Consider the following 9,200-nt stretch of genomic DNA (forward strand, 5'->3'; position numbering starts at 1 on the left):
TCCGAGGTACCGTCGATTAGGGCAACGACGCTGGCGCCCACCGTGGGGCCCGTGGCGTCCGGAGGCCGGAACCGGGAGGGTTCCGCCATGGGAAGCTACGACGACACCATCGCCGTGGGGCGAGTCCTCTACGCCGGAAATCTGCCGATCGTCCCTCCGGATGAGTGCTGGATTCCGGCTAAAACCGACCCCATCAAGCTCTCCATCGTCCCAGCTTGGCGGCATACACATCTTCATCGGGGAAACCGTCGATTCCGATGGAAACCCACCGGTAAGTAGCGCCGACGCGACCGCCGCCGAGCAGGACGCAGCCGCGAAGATCCGATCCGAGACGCCGGAACTTCCTAGCGAGGATTCCGCCTTAGATCCGGAAAATCAAAGCCCACCCAATCCGCCCCCGAGCAGGAAACAAAGGTGGAAGACCAATGCGCATCCGCCCGGGTTTCCCGTGTGTTAGAGAAGCAAAGGTGTCACTTCGTACACTTCTTGGCCCATACCGCCGGAACCGCCCCTCAGCGCTCGGAGCCGGTCCCGAGCAGAAGAGGCACCGGAAAACGTCGCAGATCCGGGTCGTGCTCAGCCCGTCGGAGAAAGCAAAGCTCCGGGTGAAGAGTCGATCTTGGGCAACCCGAGCCCAATCTCCGGTGATACCGCGTCCATGGAATCCGATGACTTCGTCCGAAAGCTTGAGGAGTACGGCCGCGACGATCAGCCTCGAGGTCGATTCCGCCTTACCTAAGCAGTGTCCTCGCAACCGTGGCACCGCCGGAAGAGCAGGAAGGTGAAGACGAAAACACCGCCTCCGACCCCGGACCGTCCAATGTCGGATCTCCGCTAGATCGGATCCGTCCCCCGAGGATGTCCTCGTCTCCGAAGAGCTGGTCGAACAAGCACGCATGGACCCGGTCGCAAAGTCTCGGTGTCCTCAACAAACCAATAACCCCCGATGATGCCGCAGATCCGGAAGCTCTAGAAGCAACAAGACAGGAGATGCTAGCTACCGCCAAAAAGTTCGCAAATACCGCAACTGCGATGCTCGGACGAGAGGACGAAGCAGCCAACTTCGTGGAACACTTCAAGAAGAAGGACCGCGAGGTCGATGAATCTCTTGCAAAGGTCGTGGAGCTTGAGAAGCACCGGGAGGCCAAGGTAAAGTTCGTCGAAGAGGAGGAAGCTAGGATCGGGCGTGAAGCCATCCCTCCCCGCAGGATTACCTTCGCCACCCCCACGATACAGCAGCCGCTCGCAACTCCAAAGGACAATATGAAGAAGGCTGCCGAGATCTTAAAGAAGAAGAACGAGGAGATTGACATCGAATTCGTTCGCACGCTCGTTGCTTCAGCAGTGAAGCAGCAGAGCAAGGCCGACACTTCGCGCAGGTTGGAATCCAATCCGGATCAATGTGTATCTACCGCGCAGAAGGACGCCCGTGTCAATCGCCACCCTGATGATGAATCACGCACCGGATCCTCGGAACGCAGAAGGAAAGTCAGGGAACACCCAAATCCTATCCCCGTACCGTCAAAGACGCCACCGTCGGATCCAAGAAAGGGAAAGGATGCAATGTACTCGGACGTGAGAAGTACCGGAACCCCTCTCCTCCGCCTAATGGTTACCCGCGACCCCCTCGCCGCCGTAGTCCAGCCGGAAACACCAGGCCCTGTGGGCATGGTGGAATCGTTATCCGCGACAACGTGCTGCCAAGAAACGAAAACGAGGAGCGCTCGCCGGAACCGCGCCGGAACCGTAACATCCCTCGAGAGCCGGAGCCCGGGAGGAGTCGGAATGAGGAGCGCGACCCGGAACCTCGCCGTAGTCGCGACCCGCAGCCTCGCCGAAGCCATAACCCGGAGCCCCGCCGAGCACGACCAAGGCAGCCAACGCCACGGCGAAGGCAGCCATAGGAGCCGGAGTCGCACCGAGAGGGGCGAGGAGAATCGAAGCCGGAAGCAAGAAAGCGGACCGACCACCTCGCAGGTCTCCTCACCTCCACCTAGCGGTGGTGGCGGAGGTGGAGGCGGAGGCGGCGGCCGAAGATCTCGCTCTCGCTCAAAATCTCCACGCCACGGCTCGCGCGACGCGCGGGACCGCCTCAACGAGTACAGTAACGTACTACATTGGTCCAAAGTGCTTTGGCAGGATGATTCGAGAGGAACCAAAACCCAGGAGCTCCCTCAAGTTACCCGGAAATCGAAGCATTATGATGGCACCGAAAGGCCGGATACCCGGATTGAGGATTACTACAATGCAAGAACCTTCGCCGGAGGAACCCCTAATATCGCCCGCCGCATGCTCCAGCTTGTACCTTGTAGGACCAGCCCGGATTTGGCTCAGCCGACCTCGAGAAGAACTCCATCTTTTGCCGGTTCGACCCGAAGACCGCTTTGAGAAACACTTCGAGGCACCTACAAAAGACCCGCCACGGCAAGCGACCTACAAGCTTGTATCCGGAAGAAGGGAGAAACCTCAAGGAACTTCCTCACACGATGGTTGGCATGCGTAAACGAGTGCGAAAACGTCGACCACACCACCGCCATGTACGCCTTTATTGGTGGACCGCAGAGAGGAGGATTGCTCGAGGCATAAGCTTACATGTTTGGCTAACGCCAACAAACCGACTTTGGATGAGATGATCTCCATCGCCGGTGATCACACCGCCGCCGATGACGACGCGAGCGGTGATATCGCAGCTACAAGCAATCCCCCCGCACCAGCAGAAAGAAGAACCGTGATAACGGTAGCAACAGCGGCCACAAGCGCAAAAACCCCGATGACCGTAAGAGTGGCGGATCCGAGATGGTCGCCATGGCGTTCCAACGCGGAGGTTCGGAGAGGCGGAAGAGGACGCGGCCGTGGAGGCGGAGCCGGCAGGGGTCAGCAGCATGGCACTGAGGTCACCGCTGGCGGATCCCGCGCCCCGCAAACCTACGAGGAGTACAGAGACATGCCCTGCCTGGCCCACTTGGATCCGGCTACAGGGAAGTCCACTCACACCAACCGCAACTGCAAGTGGGTCAACGACCTCAAGAATGACCCGGAGGCAGGATACAAGCGAGCCCGGAAGCACCGCCCACGCGGCAAAGGAGGCAAGGGCAAGAACAAGGACAAGGAGGAGGACAGCTCCGAGGCGATGGACGAGGATGATAACTCGCCGGATCCCAAAGCCGGATCCGCAGGAAAATCCAACCCCTTCGAGAAAAAGAGCGTGGGGGCTTACCACACCTTCCTCGGAACCCCCACGATCCGCGCTACAAAATCAGCTACCCGTTTCCCGAACGCCACAGCTCCGGCCGTGCCGCAGTATGTCGGTGGTCGGAAGTTCCGTGCACATTTGACAGGGCGGATCATCCCGCCTCCGTGCCAAAAGAATACTACGCCTTGGTTGTGAGTCCCCGCATAGACGGGTATGACTTCTCCAAGTGCCTCATGGATGGCGGAGCCAGCTTGAACATCATGTACCCGGAGACTCGGAGCGGATGAACCTCACCAAGGAACAGCTCAAACACAAAGCACAACCGAGTTTCACGGCGTGGTTCCGGTAAGAAGGCGAACTCCCTCGGCAGCATCACACTTCCCGTGGCCTTCGGCGATGTTCATAATTTCCGCGAAGAGAAGATCACGTTCGAAGTTGTGCCCTTCAAGAGCTCCTACCATGTCATCTTCGGCAGGCCCACCTACCACAAGTTCCACGCAAGGGCGTGCTATATCTACAACAAGCTCAAGATGCCGGGTCCCAACGGTATGATCACCATAACCGGAGACTACAAAAAGGCTCATGAGTGCGAGTTGGGCGAAGCCGCCTTCGCGAGTCCGTCATATCCGGAGAAGAGCCGAAAGGCTACAGGGCCGCGGTGGATCCGACCGAGATGCGGACCACCAAGAAGCAAATCTCCGAGCGTAAAACCTCCTTCAAGCCCGCAATAGAAACCAAGAAGCATGACCTCATTCCGGGTGACTCCTCCAAGCAGGTGTCAGTCGGAGCCAACATGGACCCCAAATAGGAAAGCGCGCTCGTCGAGTTCCTCCGCGCTAACATGGATATCTTCGCATGGCAACCTTCTGACATGTCCGGAGTACCTAGGGAACTCGCCGAGCACTACCTCAACATAAATCCGGGGCTAAACCAAAGGAAGCAAGCTATGCGACGCTTTGGAGACAAGAAGCGCCGCGCCATAGGAATGGAACTAGCAAAGTTACTAGAAGCAGGTTTTGTAATAGAAGTTATCCACACTGATTGGGTCGCGAATCCCGTCCTTGTACCCAAAAAGAACACCGAAATACTAAGAATGTGCATCGATTACTCCGGCTTGAACAAACATTGCCCGAAGGATCCGTTCCCCTTGCCGCGCATTGACCAAGTCATTGATTCGACGGCAGGGGCGGAACTCTCGTGTTTTCTTGATGCGTATTCCGGTATCATCGGATCCGGATGAAGGAATCCGACCAAAAGGCGACTTCATTCATAACCCCGTTTGGTACTTACTCGCTATGTTACTATGCCCTTTGGTTTGAAAAATGCAGGTGCTACTTACCAGCAGTACGATGCAGCGGTGCTCGAAGGACCAAATTGGCCGAACGTGCACGCTTACGTCGACGACATCGCGGTCATGACCCGGAAAGGATCCGACTTGATCAGCGACCTCACGTAAACCTTCAACAACCTCCGCAGGTACAAGATGATGTTGAATCCGCCGAAGTGCGTTTTTGGCGTGCCAGCCGGAAAACTCCTTGGCTTCATAGTCTCTCATAGAGGCATTGAGGTGAACCCGGAAAAGATCAAGGCAATCCAGTGCATCAAACGACCAACTTGTCTCAAAGATGTGCAACGACTAACTGGTTGCGTCGCAGCAATCAGCAGGTTTGTTAGCCGTCTTGGCGAGAAGGCGCTACCTCTGTACAAGCTGCTAAAGAAAACAGATAAATTTGTCTGGGACGACGCAGCTGACGCAGCTCTTCGTGGGTTGAAGGAAATACTTACCTCCCCACCTATCTTGGCAGCCCCAGCAGAGTCAGAGCCAATGCTCCTTTATCTGGCGGCTACCAACAAGGTCGTCAACCTCGTCATCGTGGTGGAGCGAAAGGAAGAAGGTCATGAATATGACGTACGGAGACCTGTCTACTACATTAGCGAGGTGCCGACGGAATCAAAGCAAAGATACCCTCACTTTCGTAAGCTTGCTTATGGAGTTTTCCTAGGCAGCCGGAAGCCGAGACACTATTTCCAGGAGCACCCAAGAATAGCTTGTTAGTAAAGCTCCGCTCGTCAACAATTCTCAACAACGCCGACGCAACAGACGAACAGCTAAATGGGGCATCGAATTATCCGCCTTCGACATCATTTACAAGCCAAGGACTGCGGTCAAATCCCAAGTCCCGGCAGATTTCGTTGCAGATTGGACGAAGCTCCGGATGCAAGTCCGGAGCCGGAACCGTAAACATGGGTCATGCACTTCGACGGATCCAAGCAGCATCAAGGCTCAGGAGCCGGAGTCACCCCGAAGTCCCCTACCGGAGAAGAACCGCAAGTATGTTCCGCGGATCCACTTCGAAGCTACAAATAACATGGCGGAATACGAGGCTCTACTACACGGTCTCGCGCATCGCTAAGGAAATCGGGATCAAGCACATCATATGCCGTGGAGATTCCGACTCGGTGGCACAACAAGTAGCCGGAACCCGGAACGCCGGAAATTCCGTCATGGCGGCCTACGAGACGAAGTTGACGAGCTCGCCAAGTGCTTCCTCGGATACGAAGTCAAGTACGTCGAAGAGACGACAATACAGCGGCAGATATGCTATCCAAGCTCGGATCCTGCAGAAGACCAATTCCGCCTCGGAATTTTCCTAGAGCATCTCCGGATACCCTCGGTGAAGGGCGCTAACCCGGAAAACCCGGATGTGGCAGTTGTCTCCGGCTAAAGAGGTATTGGCTACCATTCCGGCTTGGACACAGCCTTTCCTCGGACTACCTCATCGATCGAAGCTGCCGGAGGACGAGGTCCTCGCGCGCCGCATCATCGACGAGCACGATCCTACACAATTGTCGATGGACAGCTCTACAAACGAAGCGCAACAGGGGTGTTTCTCAAATGCGTCTCCAATCAAGATGGCATTGAAATCCTCGTAGAGATCCACGCAGGGGATTGCGGGCACCATGCCGCTCCCGTGTCACTCGTTGCAAAAGCTTTTCGGCTAGGCTTTTATTGGCTAACAGCCTAAAGAAGATGCCGACAAGATAGTCAAGACCTGCCGAGGTTGTCAGTACTACGCTACTCAACCAAACGCTCCAGCCCAAGAGCTGAAAACCATACCTATCACCTGGCCATTTGCGGTCTGGGGGCTCGATATGGTTGGTAAATTGAAAAGATCATCTCCTGGCGGTTGTGAATACCTCCTGGTCGCCGTTGACAAGTTCAGCAAGTGGATCGAGGCCAAGCCGATGAGAAAAGCCGATGGTGCTACGGCACTAAAATTCGTCTCGCAGCCTCGTGATGAGATTCGGCATCCCACACAACGATAATCACGTATAATGGCACGAACTTCGCTCAAGGAGAATTAAAGGATTATTGTGAGACAATGGGGATACGATCGGACCTCGCATCCGTGGCTCACCCACAGTCCAATGGTCAGGTTGAAAGGGCTAACGGCCTAATATTATCGTGAATTAAACCACGCCTTGAAGGACCGCCGCGACGAGCAGCCGGAGCTTGGGCTGACGAGTTGGAAGCTGTTCTGTGGAGTTTACGAACTACCCCTAACAGATCAACAGGGTTTACTCCCTTTTTCCTGGTATACGGATCCGAAGCCGTGCTCCCCTCCGACATCATCCACGATTCACCGCGAGTTTCCGCCTACAATGAAGAAACAATCGACGAGGCCGGACAGCCTATCCGTGGACCCGATCGAGGAAGCTCGGAACTTAGCGGACCAAAGATCCGCCATCTATCAGCAAAGGCTCCGACGTTATCACAGCTCGCCGAGTCCGGAAACGCTCCTTCATGGCAGGAGACCCGGTCCTCCGCCTTCGACAGGTGAAAGACCATAAGCCGCAATCTCCATGGGAAGGACCTTTCGTCGTTAGCAAAGTACTTCACAACGGGTCGTACTACCTTGTTGATTTCCGCGAGCTAAGGGATAGACCTGCTAATTGGCGCCGGAAACGCAAGCGTGAGGATCCGGATGACATCTACGATGAAACAGATCGCCCTTGGAATATAGCACAGCCTACGTCCTTTCTACACTTAGCATATTTTTTCGAGTTACAAACTCTGTAATAATTATACATGATCAATGAAATAAAGCTTATGGTTCACTCTTTGAGTCTTTTACCTCCTTTACTTGTTCATTTTAGATCGTGTACGTTTTTTCCGACTAAAACCGCAGAGCTGGACATTTCCGCCTAGGCGTGTATGAAAGTTGTGATTTTCAAAATCGTCCTTTAGGACGTAAGCTTAAGTTTTCTCGATTAAGTTGTTATCCGTTGCGAACTCGTGGACTCCTAGTAGCGATTTCCGGCACCTACGCCCGGGGGCTTGTTTCCGCGGTTATGGACGGATTGCCATTGGGCTTCGCGCCGCTGGCGAGCGTTTCCGGCTAAGGTTTTCCGGCTCGTGGAAGGTCAAGCGGGCAAGCCGGAAAATAACGAAGTCAGCACTTGCTTTCCGACATAAAACGAAACATGCGCATAATATTAAACGGATAGCAGGATAAGTGTTTCCGCCCCACGCATAATTGTTTCGTTCCTAGCTACTTAAGAATTTAAGTCTTATTACAAACCCTCACTCGGGGCCAAAATGATGCAATTTGTTTCATTGTTTTAAACAGAACTCTACTCGGAGTCTTCCTCTTCGCATTGCCGGTAGCCGGAGCCGTCGCCGCCGCCACCGCATCCGGCTTCGTAGTCGTTTCCGCAGTTCTCTCCGGAGCGCTCGCCGCTGGACCCGGATCCTTCCCCAAAAAACTCGGCTCGCCCGCTTCTTCCTCCGCATCGGAGAAACCTTCGGGCAGATCGTGTTTGCGGTACCGTAACGAGTTATCCACTCGCCCGACAAACAGCTCTTCATAGCCTTCGCTTCCGCGAGAAGGGCGCACATGTCGGAACTCTCGGGAGCTCCGCGTGCAACTTGCGCCATGTTGAGTGAGGGGAAGAAAGCCTTGCAGGTGGCTAGGACTAAGGAGGCGGCTCCGCGCGCGAAGACTTCGCCGCGTCCTTGATGAACTCCGGCACTGTCGCATGAGTTTGGTCATTGTATCAATGACCGTGGTTTTGGCCTTCTTCAGCCGACAGTGGCCGTGGCGATTCCGCGGCAGGCTTTAAACAACGCATCGATTGAGATCCGCACTTCCTCGTATGCCTCCGTCCTCGACAGGTTTGAATCCTTTGACCACTCAAGGCCAAGGCTTGCCGCGGAAGAAAGAGGTTCGGCCTCGTCGGAGAGAACATATAAGCTGGTCTGGAGCAAACGACGTGGAAAAATGCTTACGGAAGATAAGCTTGTCAATGGCTTCCGCCTCCGCTTCCAGGGCTTTGTTCTTGGAAATTAAGGTGAGCGCGCGGCCTTGACTTTTCTCCAGCCTTCTCGATCAGTTCCGCCTTCTCACGGGCATGCTTCTCGGAGAGCTCTTTCCTTGCCTCAATCTCTTTGCTCGAGGATTCTTTCATGAAGTTGTTGAGGGACTCGTTCTCCGCCTCAAGCACCTTGACCTTGGCGGAAAGCTCAAGCAAACGAGGCATGCTTGGCAGCTTCTTCCGGAGACAATCAAGTTGCGCATGTTATGCAATATGAACTATGACAACACAAAAAGTGAAATACCCGGGTTTTGTACCTTTAAGGCGGGTCTCGAGCGGGTGGATAGCCTTTTGGCTATTTTCCGCGTTTTGTCGCAGCCCCTCAATCTCCGTGATCTGCTCAAGCACATGGATGCGCAAATCTTCGTGCAGCTTCCGTGTGGTCCGTGAGACAACAGGGAGTTAGTCTGATATTTAAAATCTTGGGGGCTAGCGAGGAGTTCAGCTTTGAGATATAAAAATTTTAAATTTCCGCCTAAAGTACATTCCGGGAAAGCATCGGATAATACACACGGAGCTATATCACCCAATGCTTGGGGGCTAGTGTTACCCGCCGCACTTCCTTGTGCTTGGCGAAAAAATCTTTCAAATCTTTCTCCAGCTCCGCGAGATCTCGTGTCTCCTCGTCCGG

This window comes from Lolium rigidum, chromosome 1 (assembly GCF_022539505.1).
Source record: "Lolium rigidum isolate FL_2022 chromosome 1, APGP_CSIRO_Lrig_0.1, whole genome shotgun sequence".
In the NCBI taxonomy this organism is placed as follows: domain Eukaryota; kingdom Viridiplantae; phylum Streptophyta; class Magnoliopsida; order Poales; family Poaceae; genus Lolium; species Lolium rigidum.